The 16,964-nt window shown below is 56.8% G+C and overlaps 1 protein-coding gene across 1 annotated transcript in view; it reads left to right on the forward strand.

The window, feature by feature from the left end:
- The window catches only part of DNHD1 (dynein heavy chain domain 1), a 552,395-nt gene that overhangs the window by 447,588 nt on the left and 87,843 nt on the right, over positions 1–16,964 (forward strand). The window lies entirely within an intron of this gene.

The raw sequence follows: 16,964 nt of genomic DNA on the forward strand, positions 1-16,964 counted from the left end.
TGTAGAAACTGAATGTGCTGACAACAAAATCACCCAAAAATCATCAATGGAAATCACATTTATTACCCAATGGAGGCCTGGATGTGGAGTCACCCCCAAAATTACAGTGGAAAAACCCACTACAGGCCGATCCAACTGTGATGTAATGTCCATAAAACAAGTCACAATGAGGCTGAGTATTGTGTGTGGCCTCCACGTGCCTGTATGACCTCCCTACAACGCCTGGGCATGCTCTTGATGAGGCGGAGTATTGTGTGTGGCCTCCACGTGCCTGTATGACCTCCCTACAACGCCTGGGCATGCTCCTGATGAGGCTGAGTATTGTGTGTGGCCTCCACGTGCCTTTATGACCTCCCTACAACGCCTGGGCATGCTCCTGATGAGGCTGAGTATTGTGTGTGGCCTCCACGTGCCTGCATGACCTCCCTACAACGCCTGGGCATGCTCCTGATGAGGCTGAGTATTGTGTCTGGCCTCCACGTGCCTGTATGACCTCCTTACAACGCCTGGGCATGCTCCTGATGAGGCTGAGTATTGTGTGTGGCCTCCACGTGCCTGCATGACCTCCCTACAACGCCTGGGCATGCTCCTGATGAGGCTGAGTATTGTGTGTGGCCTCCACGTGCCTGTATGACCTCCCTACAACGCCTGGGCATGCTCCTGATGAGGCTGAGTATTGTGTGTGGCCTCCACGTGCCTATATGACCTCCCTACAATGCCTGGGCATGCTCCTGATGAGGCTGAGTATTGTGTGTTGCCTCCACGTGCCTGTATGACCCCCCTACAATGCCTGGGCATGCTCCTGATGAGGCTGAGTATTGTGTGTGGCCTCCACGTGCCTGTATGACCCCCCTACAACGCCTGGGCATGCTCCTGATGAGGCTGAGTATTGTGTGTGGCCTCCACGTGCCTGTATGACCTCCCTACAACGCCTGGGCATGCTCCTGATGAGGCTGAGTATTGTGTGTGGCCTCCACGTGCCTGTATGACCTCCCTACAACGCCTGGGAATGCTCCTGATGAGGCTGAGTATTGTGTGTGGCCTCCACGTGCCTGTATGACCTCCCTACAACGCCTGGGAATGCTCCTGATGAGACTGAGTATTGTGTATGGCCTCCACGTGCCTGTATGACCTCCCTACAATGCCTGGGAATGCTCCTGATGAGGCTGAGTATTGTGTGTGGCCTCCACGTGCCTGTATGACCCCCCTACAACGCCTGGGCATGCTCCTGATGAGGCTGAGTATTGTGTGTGGCCTCCACGTGCCTGTATGACCTCCCTACAATGCCTGGGAATGCTCCTGATGAGGCTGAGTATTGTGTGTGGCCTCCACGTGCCTGTATGACCCCCCTACAACGCCTGGGCATGCTCCTGATGAGTCTGAGTATTGTGTGTGGCCTCCACGTGCCTGTATGACCTCCCTACAACGCCTGGGCATGCTCCTGATCAGGCTGAGTATTGTGTGTGGCCTCCACGTGCCTGTATGACCTCCCTACAACGCCTGGGCATGCTCCTGATGAGGCTGAGTATTGTGTGTGGCCTCCACGTGCCTGTATGACCTCCCTACAACGCCTGGGCATGCTCCTGATGAGGCTGAGTATTGTGTGTGGCCTCCACGTGCCTGTATGACCTCCCTACAACGCCTGGGCATGCTCCTGATGAGGCTGAGTATTGTGTGTGGCCTCCACGTGCCTGTATGACCTCTCTACAACGCCTGGGAATGATCCTGATGAGGCTGAGTATTGTGTGTGGACTCCACGTGCCTGTATGACCTCCCTACAACGCCTGGGCATGCTCCTGATGAGGCTGAGTATTGTGTGTGGCCTCCACGTGCCTGTATGACCTCCCTACAACGCCTGGGCATGCTCCTGATGAGGCTGAGTATTGTGTGTGGCCTCCACGTGCCTGTATGACCTCTCTACAACGCCTGGGAATGCTCCTGATGAGGCTGAGTATTGTGTGTGGCCTCCACGTGCCTGAATGACCTCTCTACAACGCCTGGGCATGCTCCTGATGAGGCTGAGTATTGTGTGTGGCCTCCACGTGCCTGTATGACCTCCCTACAACGCCTGGGCATGCTCCTGATGAGGCTGAGTATTGTGTGTGGCCTCCACGTGCCTATATGACCCCCTACAACGCCTGGGCATGCTCCTGATGAGGCTGAGTATTGTATATGGCCTCCACGTGCCTGTATGACCTCCCTACAACGCCTGGGCATGCTGCTGATGAGGCTGAGTATTGTGTGTGGCCTCCACGTGCCTGTATGACCTCCCTACAACGCCTGGGCATGCTCCTGATGAGGCTGAGTATTGTATGTGGCCTCCACGTGCCTGTATGACCTCCCTACAACGCCTGGGCATGCTCCTGATGAGGCTGAGTATTGTGTGCGGCCTCCACGTGCCTGTATGACCTCCCTACAACGCCTGGGCATGCTCCTGATGAGGCTGAGTATTGTGTGTGGCCTCCACGTGCCTGTATGACCTCCCTACAACGCCTGGGCATGCTCCTGATGAGGCTGAGTATTGTGTGTGGCCTCGACGTGCCTGTATGACCTCCCTACAACACCTGGGCATGCTCCTGATGAGGCTGAGTATTGTGTGTGGCCTCCACGTGCCTGTATGACCTCCCTACAATGCCTGGGTATGCTCCTGATGAGGCTGAGTATTGTGTGTGGCCTCGACGTGCCTGTATGACCTCCCTACAACACCTGGGCATGCTCCTGATGAGGCTGAGTATTGTGTGTGGCCTCCACGTGCCTGTATGACCTCCCTACAATGCCTGGGTATGCTCCTGATGAGGCTGAGTATTGTGTGTGGCCTCGACGTGCCTGTATGACCGCCCCTACAAAGCCTGGGCATGCTCCTGATGAGGCTGAGTATTGTGTGTGGCCTCCACGTGCCTGTATGACCTCCCTACAACGCCTGGGCATGCTCCTGATGAGGCTGAGTATTGTGTGTGGCCTCCACGTGCCTGTATGACCTCCCTACAACGCCTGGGCATGCTCCTGATGAGGCTGATTATTGTGTGTGGCCTCCATGTGCCTGTATGACCTCCCTACAACGCCTGGGCATGCTCCTGATGAGGCTGAGTATTGTTTGTGGCCTCCACGTGCCTGTATGACCTCCCTACAACGCCTGGGCATGCTCCTGATGAGGCTGAGTATTGTGTGTGGCCTCCACGTGCCTGTATGACCTCCCTACAACACCTGGGCATGCTCCTGATGAGGCTGAGTATTGTGTGTGGCCTCCACGTGCCTGTATGACCCCCCTACAACGCCTGGGCATGCTGCTGATGAGGCTGAGTATTGTGTGCGGCCTCCACGTGCCTGTGTGACCTCCCTACAACGCCTGGGCATGCTCCTGATGAGGCTGAGTATTGTGTGTGGCCTCCACGTGCCTGTATGACCTCCCTACAACGCCTGGGCATGCTCCTGATGAGGCTCAGTATTGTGTGTGGCCTCCACGTGTCTGTATGACCTCCCTACAACGCCTGGGCATGCTGCTGATGAGGCTGAGTATTGTGTGTGGCCTCCACGTGTCTGTATGACCTCCCTACAACGCCTGGGCATGCTCCTGATGAGGCTGAGTATTGTGTGTGGCCTCCACGTGCCGGTATGACCTCCCTACAACGCCTGGGCATGCTCCTGATGAGGCTGAGTATTGTGTGTGGCCTCCACGTGCCTGTATGACCTCCCTACAACGCCTGGGAATGCTCCTGATGAGGCTGAGTATTGTGTGTGACCTCCACATGACTGTATGACCTACCTACAACGCCTGGGCATGCTGCTGATGAGGCTGAGTATTGTGTGTGGCCTCCACGTGCCTGAATGACCTCCCTACAACGCCTGGGCATGCTCCTGATGAGGCTGAGTATTGTGTGTGGCCTCCACGTGCCTGTATGACCTCCCTACAACGCCTGGGCATGCTCCTGATGAGGCTGAGTATTGTGTGTGGCCTCCACGTGCCTGTATGACCTCCCTACACCGCCTGGGCATGCTCCTGATGAGGCTGAGTATTGTGTGTGGCCTCCACATTCCTGTATGACCTCCCTACAACACCTGGGCATGCTCCTGATGAGGCTCAGTATTGTGTGTGGCCTCCACGTGCCTGTATGACCTCCCTACAACGCCTGGGCATGCTCCTGATGAGGCTGAGTATTGTTTGTGGCCTCCACGTGCCTGTATGACCTCCCTACAATGCCTGGGCATGCTCCTGATGAGGCTGAGTATTGTGTGTGGCCTCCACGTGCCTGTATGACCTCCCAACAATGCCTGGGCATGCTCCTGATGAGGCTGAGTATTGTGTGTGGCCTCCACGTGCCTGTATGACCTCCCTACAACGCCTGGGCATGCTCCTGATGAGGCTGAGTATTGTGTGTGGCCTCCACGTGCCTGTATGACCTCCCTACAATGCCTGGGCATGCTGCTGATGAGGCTGAGTATTGTGTGCGGCCTCCACGTGCCTGTGTGACCTCCCTACAACGCCTGGGCATGCTCCTGATGAGGCTGAGTATTGTGTGTGGCCTACACGTGCCTGTATGACCTCCCTACAACGCCTGGGCATGCTCCTGATGAGGCTCAGTATTGTGTGTGGCCTCCACGTGTCTGTATGACCTCCCTACAATGCCTGGGCATGCTGCTGATGAGGCTGAGTATTGTGTGTGGCCTCCACGTGCCTGTATGACCTCCCTACAATGCCCGGGCATGCTCCTGATGAGGCTGAGTATTGTGTGTGGCCTCCACGTGCCGGTATGACCTCCCTACAACGCCTGGGCATGCTCCTGATGAGGCTGAGTATTGTGTGTGGCCTCCACGTGACTGTATGACCTCCCTACAACGCCTGGGCATGCTCCTGATGAGCTGAGTATTGTGTGTGACCTCCACATGACTGTATGACCTCCCTACAACGCCTGGGCATGCTCCTGATGAGGCTGAGTATTGTGTGTGGCCTCCACGTGCCTGTATGACCTCCCTACAACGCCTGGGCATGCTCCTGATGAGGCTGAGTATTGTGTGTGGCCTCCACGTGCCTGTATGACCTCCCTACAACGCCTGGGCATGCTCCTGATGAGGCTGAGTATTGTGTGTGGCCTCCACGTGCCTGTATGACCTCCCTACAACGCCTGGGTATGCTCCTGATGAGGCTGAGTATTGTGTGTGGCCTCCACGTGCCTGTATGACCTCCCTACAACGCCTGGGCATGCTTCTGATGAGGCTGAGTATTGTGTGTGGCCTCCACGTGCCTGTATGACCTCCCTACAACACCTGGGCATGCTCCTGATGAGGCTGAGTATTGTGTGTGCCCTCCACGTGTCTGTATGACCTCCCTACAACGCCTGGGCATGCTCCTGATGAGGCTGAGTATTGTGTGTGGCCTCCACGTGCCTGTATGACCTCCCTACAACGCCTGGGCATGCTCATGATGAGGCTGAGTATTGTGTGTGGCCTCCACGTGCCTGTATGACCTCCCTACAACGCCTGGGCATGCTCCTGATGAGGCTGAGTATTGTGTGTGCCCTCCACGTGTCTGTATGACCTCCCTACACCGCCTGGGCATGCTCCTGATGAGGCTGAGTATTGTGTGTGGCCTCCACGTGCCTGTATGACCTCCCTACAACGCCTGGGCATGCTCATGATGAGGCTGAGTATTGTGTGTGGCCTCCACGTGCCTGTATGACCTCCCTACAATGCCTGGGCATGCTCCTGATGAGGCTGAGTATTGTGTGTGGCCTCCACGTGCCTGTATGACCTCCCTACAATGCCTGGGCATGCTCCTGATGAGGCTGAGTATTGTGTGTGGCCTCCACGTGCCTGTATGACCTCCCTACAATGCCTGGGCATGCTCCTGATGAGGCTGAGTATTGTGTGTGGCCTCCACGTGCCTGTATGACCTCCCTACAACGCCTGGGCATGCTCCTGATGAGGCTCAGTATTGTGTGTGGCCTCCACGTGCCTGTATGACCTCCCTACAATGCCTGGGCATGCTCCTGATGAGGCTGAGTATTGTGTGTGGCCTCCACGTGCCTGTATGACCTCCCTACAACGCCTGGGCATGCTCCTGATGAGGCTGAGTATTGTGTGTGGCCTCCACGTGCCTGCATGACCTCCATACAACGCCTGGGCGTGCTCCTGATGAGGCTGAGTATTGTGTGTGGCCTCCACGTGCCTGTATGACCTCCCTACAACGCCTGGGCATGCTCCTGATGAGGCTGAGTATTGTGTGTGGCCTCCACATGCCTCTATGACCTCCCTACAACGCCTGGGCATGCTCCTGATGAGGCTGAGTATTGTGTGTGGCCTCCACGTGCCTGTATGACCTCCCTACAACGCCTGGGCGTGCTCCTGATGAGGCTGAGTATTGTGTCTGGCCTCCACGTGCCTGTATGACCTCCCTACAATGCCTGGGCATGCTCCTGATGAGGCTGAGTATTGTGTGTGGCCTCCACGTGCCTGTATGACCTCCATACAACGACTGGGCGTCCTCCTGATGAGGCTGAGTATTGTGTGTGGCCTCCACGTGCCTGTATGACCTCCCTACAACGACTGGGCATGCTCCTGATGAGGCTGAGTATTGTGTGTGGCCTCCACGTGCCTGTATGACCTCCCTACAATGCCTGGGCATGCTCCTGATGAGGCTGAGTATTGTGTGTGGCCTCCACGTGCCTGTATGACCTCCCTACAATGCCTGGGCATGCTCCTGATGAGACTCAGTATTGTGTGTGTCTCCACGTGCCTGTATGACCTCCCTACAACACCTGGGCATGCTCCTGATGAGGCTGAGTATTGTGTGTGGCCTCCACGTGCCTGTATGACCTCCCTACAACGCCTGGGCATGCTCCTGATGAGGCTGAGTATTGTGTGTGTGGCCTCCACGTGGCTGTATGACCTCCCTACAACGCCTGGGCATGCTCCTGATGAGGCTGAGTATTGTGTGTGGCCCCCACGTGCCTGTATAACCTCCCTACAACGCCTGGGCATGCTCCTGATGAGGCTGAGTATTGTGTGTGGCCTCCACGTGCCTGTATGACCTCCCTACAACGCCTGGGCATGCTCCTGATGAGGCTGAGTATTGTGTGTGGCCTCCACGTGCCTGTATGACCTCCCTACAACGCCTGGGCATGCTCCTGATGAGGCTGAGTATTGTGTGTGTGGCCTCCACGTGGCTGTATGACCTCCCTACAACGCCTGGGCATGCTCCTGATGAGACTCAGTATTGTGTGTGGCTCCTCGTGCCTGTATGACCTCCCTACAACACCTGGGCATGCTCCTGATGAGGTTGAGTATTGTGTGTGGCCTCCACGTGCCTGTATGACCTCCCTACAACGCCTGTGCATTCTCCTGATGAGGCTGAATATTGTGCGTGGCCTCCACGTGCCTGTATGACCTCCCTACAACGCCTGGGCATGCTCCTGATGAGGCTGAGTATTGTGTGTGGCCTCCACGTGCCTGTATGACCTCCCTACAACGCCTGGGCATGCTCCTGATGAGGCAGAGTATTGTGTGTGGCCTACACGTGCCTGTATGACCTCCCTATAATGCCTGTGCATGCCCCATGATGAGGCTGAGTATTGTGTGTGGCCTCCATGTGCCTGTATGACCTCCCTACAACGCCTGGGCATGCTCCTGATGAGGCTGAGTATTGTGTGTGGCCTCCACGAGCCTGTATGACCTCCCTACAACGCCTGGGCATTCTCCTGATGAGGCTGAGTATTGTGTGTGGCCTCCACGTGCCTGTATGACCTCCCTACAACGCCTGGGCATGCTCCTGATGAGTCTCAGTATTGTGTGTGGCCTCCTCGTGCCTGTATGACCTCCCTACAACGCCTGGGCATGCTCCTGATGAGGCAGAGTATTGTGTGTGGCCTCCACGTGCCTGTATGACCTCCCTACAACGCCTAGGCATGCTCCCGATGAGGCTGAGTATTGTGTGTGGCCTCCTCGTGCCTGTATGACCTCCCTACAACGCCTGGGCTTGCTCCTGATGAGACTGAGTATTGTGTGTGGCCTCCACGTGCCTGTATGACCTCCCTACAACGCCTGGGCATGCTCCTGATGAGGCTGGGTATTGTGTGTGGCCTCCACGTGCCTGTATGACCTCCCTACAACGCCTGGGCATGCTCCTGATGAGGCTGAGTTTTGTGTGTGGCCTCCACGTGCCTGTATGACCTCCCTACAACGCCTGGTCATGCTCCTGATGAGGCTGAGTATTGTGTGTGTCCTCCACGTGCCTGTATGACCTTCCTACAACGCCAGGGCATGCTCCTGATGAGGCTGAGTATTGTGTGTGTCCTCCACGTGCCTGTATGACCTCCCTACAACGCCTGGTCATGCTCCTGATGAGGCTGAGTATTGTGTGTGTCCTCCACGTGCCTGTATGACCTCCCTACAACGCCTGGGCATGCTCCTGATGAGGCTGAGTATTGTGTGTGGCCTCCACTTGCCTGTATGACCTCTCTACAACGCCTGGGCGTGCTCCTGATGAGGCGGAGTACTGTGTGTGGCCTTCACGTGCCTGTATGACCTCCCTACAACGCCTGGGCATGCTCCTGATGAGGCTGAGTATTGTGTGTGGCCTCCATGTGCCTGTATGACCTCCCTACAACACCTGGGCAAGCTGCTGATGAGGCTGAGTATTGTGTGTGGCCTCCACGTGCCTGTATGACCTCCCTACAACGCCTGGGCATGCTCCTGATGAGGCTGAGTATTGTGTGTGGCCTCCACGTGCCTGTATGACCTCCCTACAACGGCTGGGCATGCTCCTGATGAGGCTGAGTATTGTACGTGGCCTCCACGTGCCTGTATGACCTCCCTACAACGCCTGGGCATGCTCCTGATGAGGCTGAGTATTGTGTGTGGCCTCCACGTGCCTGTATGACCTCCCTACAATGCCTGGGCATGCTCCTGATGAGGCTGAGTATTGTGTGTGGCCTCCACGTGCCTGTATGACCTCCTTACAACGCCTGGGCATGCTCCTGATGAGGCTGAGTATTGTGTGTGGCCTCCACGTGCCTGTATGACCTCCCTACAACGCCTGGGCATGCTCCTGATGAGGCTGAGTATTGTGTGTGGCCTCCACGTGCCTGTATGACCTCCCTACAACGCCTCGGCGTGCTCGTGATGAGGCGGAGTACTGTGTGTGGCCTTCACGTGCCTGTATGACCTCCCTACAACGCCTGGGCATGCTCCTGATGAGGCTGAGTATTGTGTGTGGCCTCCATGTGCCTGTATGACCTCCCTACAACACCTGGGCATGCTGCTGATGAGGCTGAGTATTGTGTGTGGCCTCCACGTGCCTGTATGACCTCCCTACAACGCCTGGGCATGCTCCTGATGAGGCTGAGTATTGTGTGTGGCCTCCACGTGCCTGTATGACCTCCCTACAACGCCTGGGCATGCTCCTGATGAGGCTGAGTATTGTACGTGGCCTCCACGTGCCTGTATGACCTCCCTACAACGCCTGGGCATGCTCCTGATGAGGCTGAGTATTGTGTGTGGCCTCCACGTGCCTGTATGACCTCCCTACAATGCCTGGGCATGCTCCTGATGAGGCTGAGTATTGTGTGTGGCCTCCACGTGCCTGTATGACCTCCTTACAACGCCTGGGCATGCTCCTGATGAGGCTGAGTATTGTGTGTGGCCTCCACGTGCCTGTATGACCTCCCTACAATGCCTGGGCATGCTCCTGATGAGGTTCAGTATTGTGTGTGGCCTCCACGTGCCTGTATGACCTCCCTACAACGCCTGGGCATGCTCCTGATGAGGCTGAGTATTGTGTGTGGCCTCCACGTGCCTGTATGACCTCCCTACAATGCCTGGGCACGCTCCCGATGAGGCTCAGTATTGTGTGTGGCCTCCACGTGCCTGTATGACCTCCCTACAATGCCTGGGCATGCTCCTGATGAGGCTGAGTATTGTGTGTGGCCTCCACGTGCCTGTATGACCTCCCTACAACGCCTGGGCACGCTCCCGATGAGGCTCAGTATTGTGTGTGGCCTCCACGTGCCTGTATGACCTCCCTACAATGCCTGGGCATGCTCCTGATGAGGCTGAGTATTGTGTGTGGCCTCCACGTGCCTGTATGACCTCCCTAGAACGCCTGGGCGTGCTCCTGATGAGGCTCAGTATTGTGTGTGGCCTCCACGTGCCTGTATGACCTCCCTACAACGCCTGGGCATGCTCCTGATGAGGCTGAGTATTGTGTGTGGCCTCCACGTTGCTGTATGACCTCCCTACAACGCCTGGGCATGCTCCTGATGAGGCTGAGTATTGTGTGTGGCCTCCACGTGCCTGTATGACCTCCCTACAACGCCTGGGCATGCTCATGATGAGGCTGAGTATTGTGTGTGGCCTCCACATGCCTGTATGACCTCCCTACAACGCCTGGGCATGCTCCTGATGAGGCTGAGTATTGTGTGTGGCCTCCACGTGCCTGTATGACCTCCCTACAACGCCTGGGCATGCTCCTGATGAGGCTGAGTATTGTGCGTGGCCTCCACGTGCCTGTATGACCTCCCTACAACGCCTGGGCATGCTCCTGATGAGGCTGAGTATTGTGTGTGGCCTCCACGTCCCTGTATGACCTACCTACAACGCCTGGGTATGCTCCTGATGAGGCTGAGTATCGTGTGTGGCCTCCAAGTGCCTGTATGACCTCCCTACAACGCCTGGGCATGCTCCTGATGAGGCTGAGTATTGTGTGTGGCCTCCACGTGTCTATATGACCTCCCTACAATGCCTGGGCATGCTCCTGATGAGGCTGAGTATTGTGTGTGGCCTCCACGTGCCTGTATTACCTCCCTACAACGCCTGGGCATGCTTCTGATGAGGCTCAGTATTGTATGTGGCCTCCACGTGCCTGTATGACCTCCCTACAACGCCTTGGCATGCTCCTGATGAGGCTGAGTATTGTGTGTGGCCTCCACGTGCCTGTATGACCTCCCTACAACGCCTGGGCATGCTCCTAATGAGGCTGAGTATTGTGTGTGGCCTCCAAGTGCCTGTATGACCTCCCTACAACGCCTGGGCATGCTCCTGATGAGGCTGAGTATTGTGTGTGGCCTCCACGTGCCTGTATGACCTCCCTACAACGCCTGGACGTGCTCGTGATGAGGCGGAGTACTGTGTGTGGCCTTCACGTGCCTGTATGACCTCCCTACAACGCCTGGGCGTGCTCCTGATGAGGCGGAGTACTGTGTGTGGCCTTCACGTGCCTGTATGACCTCCCTACAACGCCTGGGCATGCTCCTGATGAGGCTGAGTATTGTGTGTGGCCTCCATGTGCCTGTATGACCTCCCTACAACACCTGGGCAAGCTGCTGATGAGGCTGAGTATTGTGTGTGGCCTCCACGTGCCTGTATGACCTCCCTACAACGCCTGGGCATGCTCCTGATGAGGCTGAGTATTGTGTGTGGCCTCCACGTGCCTGTATGACCTCCCTACAACGCCTGGGCATGCTCCTGATGAGGCTTGAGTATTGTACGTGGCCTCCACGTGCCTGTATGACCTCCCTACAATGCCTGGGCATGCTCCTGATGAGGCTGAGTATTGTGTGTGGCCTCCACGTGCCTGTATGACCTCCCTACAATGCCTGGGCATGCTCCTGATGAGGCTGAGTATTGTGTGTGGCCTCCACGTGCCTGTATGACCTCCCTACAACGCCTGGGCATGCTCCTGATGAGGCTGAGTATTGTGTGTGGCCTCCACGTGCCTGTATGACCTCCCTACAATGCCTGGGCATGCTCCTGATGAGGCTGAGTATTGTGTGTGGCCTCCACGTGCCTGTATGACCTCCCTAGAACGCCTGGGCGTGCTCCTGATGAGGCTCAGTATTGTGTGTGGCCTCCACGTGCCTGTATGACCTCCCTACAACGCCTGGGCATGCTCCTGATGAGGCTGAGTATTGTGTGTGGCCTCCACGTTGCTGTATGACCTCCCTACAACGCCTGGGCATGCTCCTGATGAGGCTGAGTATTGTGTGTGGCCTCCACGTGCCTGTATGACCTCCCTACAACGCCTGGGCATGCTCATGATGAGGCTGAGTATTGTGTGTGGCCTCCACATGCCTGTATGACCTCCCTACAACGCCTGGGCATGCTCCTGATGAGGCTGAGTATTGTGTGTGGCCTCCACGTGCCTGTATGACCTCCCTACAACGCCTGGGCATTCTCCTGATGAGGCTGAGTATTGTGCGTGGCCTCCACGTGCCTGTATGACCTCCCTACAACGCCTGGGCATGCTCCTGATGAGGCTGAGTATTGTGTGTGGCCTCCACGTCCCTGTATGTCCTACCTACAACGCCTGGGTATGCTCCTGATGAGGCTGAGTATCGTGTGTGGCCTCCACGTGCCTGTATGACCTCCCTACAACGCCTGGGCATGCTCCTGATGAGGCTGAGTATTGTGTGTGGCCTCCACGTGTCTATATGACCTCCCTACAACGCCTGGGCATGCTCCTGATGAGGCTGAGTATTGTGTGTGGCCTCCACGTGCCTGTATTACCTCCCTACAACGCCTGGGCATGCTTCTGATGAGGCTCAGTATTGTATGTGGCCTCCACGTGCCTGTATGACCTCCCTACAACGCCTTGGCATGCTCCTGATGAGGCTGAGTATTGTGTGTGGCCTCCACGTGCCTGTATGACCTCCCTACAACGCCTGGGCATGCTCCTAATGAGGCTGAGTATTGTGTGTGGCCTCCAAGTGCCTGTATGACCTCCCTACAACGCCTGGGCATGCTCCTGATGAGGCTGAGTATTGTGTGTGGCCTCCACGTGCATGTATGACCTCCCTACAACGCCTGGACGTGCTCGTGATGAGGCGGAGTACTGTGTGTGGCCTTCACGTGCCTGTATGACCTCCCTACAACGCCTGGGCGTGCTCCTGATGAGGCGGAGTACTGTGTGTGGCCTTCACGTGCCTGTATGACCTCCCTACAACGCCTGGGCATGCTCCTGATGAGGCTGAGTATTGTGTGTGGCCTCCACGTGCCTGTATGACCTCCCTACAACGCCTGGGCATGCTCCTGATGAGGCTGAGTATTGTACGTGGCCTCCACGTGCCTGTATGACCTCCCTACAACGCCTGGGCATGCTCCTGATGAGGCTGAGTATTGTGTGTGGCCTCCACGTGCCTGTATGACCTCCCTACAACGCCTTGGCATGCTCCTGATGAGGCTGAGTATTGTGTGTGGCCTCCACGTGCCTGTATGACCTCCCTACAACGCCTGCGCATGCTGCTAATGAGGCTGAGTATTGTGTGTGGCCTCCAAGTGCCTGTATGACCTCCCTACAACGCCTGGGCATGCTCCTGATGAGGCTGAGTATTGTGTGTGGCCTCCACGTGCCTGTATGACCTCCCTACAACGCCTGGACGTGCTCGTGATGAGTCGGAGTACTGTGTGTGGCCTTCACGTGCCTGTATGACCTCCCTACAACGCCTGGGCGTGCTCCTGATGAGGCGGAGTACTGTGTGTGGCCTTCACGTGCCTGTATGACCTCCCTACAACGCCTGGGCATGCTCCTGATGAGGCTGAGTATTGTGTGTGGCCTCCATGTGCCTGTATGACCTCCCTACAACACCTGGGCAAGCTGCTGATGAGGCTAAGTATTGTGTGTGGCCTCCACGTGCCTGTATGACCTCCCTACAACGCCTGGGCATGCTCCTGATGAGGCTGAGTATTGTGTGTGGCCTCCACGTGCCTGTATGACCTCCCTACAACGCCTGGGCATGCTCCTGATGAGGCTGAGTATTGTACGTGGCCTCCACGTGCCTGTATGACCTCTCTACAACGCCTGGGCATGCTCCTGATGAGGCTGAGTATTGTGTGTGGCCTCCACGTGCCTGTATGACCTCCCTACAACGCCTGGGCATGCTCCTGATGAGGCTGAGTATTGTGTGTGGCCTCCACGTGCCTGTATGACCTCCCTACAACGCCTGGGCATGCTCCTGATGAGGCTGAGTATTGTGTGTGGCCTCCACGTGCCTGTATGACCTCCCTACAATGCCTGGGCACGCTCCCGATGAGGCTCAGTATTGTGTGTGGCCTCCACGTGCCTGTATGACCTCCCTACAATGCCTGGGCATGCTCCTGATGAGGCTGAGTATTGTGTGTGGCCTCCACGTGCCTGTATGACCTCCCTACAACGCCTGGGCACGCTCCCGATGAGGCTCAGTATTGTGTGTGGCCTCCACGTGCCTGTATGACCTCCCTACAATGCCTGGGCATGCTCCTGATGAGGCTGAGTATTGTGTGTGGCCTCCACGTGCCTGTATGACCTCCCTAGAACGCCTGGGCGTGCTCCTGATGAGGCTCAGTATTGTGTGTGGCCTCCACGTGCCTGTATGACCTCCCTACAACGCCTGGGCATGCTCCTGATGAGGCTGAGTATTGTGTGTGGCCTCCACGTTGCTGTATGACCTCCCTACAACGCCTGGGCATGCTCCTGATGAGGCTGAGTATTGTGTGTGGCCTCCACGTGCCTGTATGACCTCCCTACAACGCCTGGGCATGCTCATGATGAGGCTGAGTATTGTGTGTGGCCTCCACATGCCTGTATGACCTCCCTACAACGCCTGGGCATGCTCCTGATGAGGCTGAGTATTGTGTGTGGCCTCCACGTGGCTGTATGACCTCCCTACAACGCCTGGGCATGCTCCTGATGAGGCTGAGTATTGTGCGTGGCCTCCACGTGCCTGTATGACCTCCCTACAACGCCTGGGCATGCTCCTGATGAGGCTGAGTATTGTGTGTGCCCTCCACGTCCCTGTATGACCTACCTACAACGCCTGGGTATGCTCCTGATGAGGCTGAGTATCGTGTGTGGCCTCCACGTGCCTGTATGACCTCCCTACAACGCCTGGGCATGCTCCTGATGAGGCTGAGTATTGTGTGTGGCCTCCACGTGTCTATATGACCTCCCTACAACGCCTGGGCATGCTCCTGATGAGGCTGAGTATTGTGTGTGGCCTCCACGTGCCTGTATTACCTCCCTAAAACGCCTGGGCATGCTTCTGATGAGGCTCAGTATTGTATGTGGCCTCCACGTGCCTGTATGACCTCCCTACAACGCCTTGGCATGCTCCTGATGAGGCTGAGTATTGTGTGTGGCCTCCACGTGCCTGTATGACCTCCCTACAACGCCTGGGCATGCTCCTAATGAGGCTGAGTATTGTGTGTGGCCTCCAAGTGCCTGTATGACCTCCCTACAACGCCTGGGCATGCTCCTGATGAGGCTGAGTATTGTGTGTGGCCTCCACGTGCCTGTATGACCTCCCTACAACGCCTGGACGTGCTCGTGATGAGGCGGAGTACTGTGTGTGGCCTTCAAGTGCCTGTATGACCTCCCTACAACGCCTGGGCGTGCTCCTGATGAGGCGGAGTACTGTGTGTGGCCTTCACGTGCCTGTATGACCTCCCTACAACGCCTGGGCATGCTCCTGATGAGGCTGAGTATTGTGTGTGGCCTCCATGTGCCTGTATTACCTCCCTACAACACCTAGGCAAGCTGCTGATGAGGCTGAGTATTGTGTGTGGCCTCCACGTGCCTGTATGACCTCCCTACAACGCCTGGGCATGCTCCTGATGAGGCTGAGTATTGTGTGTGGCCTCCACGTGCCTGTATGACCTCCCTACAACGCCTGGGCATGCTCCTGATGAGGCTGAGTATTGTACGTGGCCTCCACGTGCCTGTATGACCTCCCTACAACGCCTGGGCATGCTCCTGATGAGGCTGAGTATTGTACGTGGCCTCCACGTGCCTGTATGACCTCCCTACAACGCCTGGGCATGCTCCTGATGAGGCTGAGTATTGTACGTGGCCTCCACGTGCCTGTATGACCTCCCTACAACGCCTGGGCATGCTCCTGATGAGGCTGAGTATTGTGTGTGGCCTCCACGTGCCTGTATGACCTCCTTACAACGCCTGGGCATGCTCCTGATGAGGCTGAGTATTGTGTGTGGCCTCCACGTGCCTGTATGACCTCCCTACAACGCCTGGGCATGCTCCTGATGAGGCTGAGTATTGTGTGTGGCCTCCACGTGCCTGTATGACCTCCCTACAACGCCTCGGCGTGCTCGTGATGAGGCGGAGTACTGTGTGTGGCCTTCACGTGCCTGTATGACCTCCCTACAACGCCTGGGCATGCTCCTGATGAGGCTGAGTATTGTGTGTGGCCTCCATGTGCCTGTATGACCTCCCTACAACACCTGGGCATGCTGCTGATGAGGCTGAGTATTGTGTGTGGCCTCCACGTTCCTGTATGACCTCCCTACAACGCCTGGGCATGCTCCTGATGAGGCTGAGTATTGTGTGTGGCCTCCACGTGCCTGTATGACCTCCCTACAACGCCTGGGCATGCTCCTGATGAGGCTGAGTATTGTACGTGGCCTCCACGTGCCTGTATGACCTCCCTACAACGCCTGGGCATGCTCCTGATGAGGCTGAGTATTGTGTGTGGCCTCCACGTGCCTGTATGACCTCCCTACAATGCCTGGGCATGCTCCTGATGAGGCTGAGTATTGTGTGTGGCCTCCACGTGCCTGTATGACCTCCTTACAACGCCTGGGCATGCTCCTGATGAGGCTGAGTATTGTGTGTGGCCTCCACGTGCCTGTATGACCTCCCTACAATGCCTGGGCATGCTCCTGATGAGGCTCAGTATTGTGTGTGGCCTCCACGTGCCTGTATGACCTCCCTACAACGCCTGGGCATGCTCCTGATGAGGCTGAGTATTGTGTGTGGCCTCCACGTGCCTGTATGACCTCCCTACAATGCCTGGGCACGCTCCCGATGAGGCTCAGTATTGTGTGTGGCCTCCACGTGCCTGTATGACCTCCCTACAATGCCTGGGCATGCTCCTGATGAGGCTGAGTATTGTGTGTGGCCTCCACGTGCCTGTATGACCTCCCTACAACGCCTGGGCACGCTCCCGATGAGGCTCAGTATTGTGTGTGGCCTCCACGTGCCTGTA

Source organism: Phyllobates terribilis, unplaced genomic scaffold, assembly GCF_046119375.1.
Source record: "Phyllobates terribilis strain yellow unplaced genomic scaffold, ASM4611937v1 Scaffold_2__4_contigs__length_985480577, whole genome shotgun sequence".
Classification (NCBI taxonomy): domain Eukaryota; kingdom Metazoa; phylum Chordata; class Amphibia; order Anura; family Dendrobatidae; genus Phyllobates; species Phyllobates terribilis.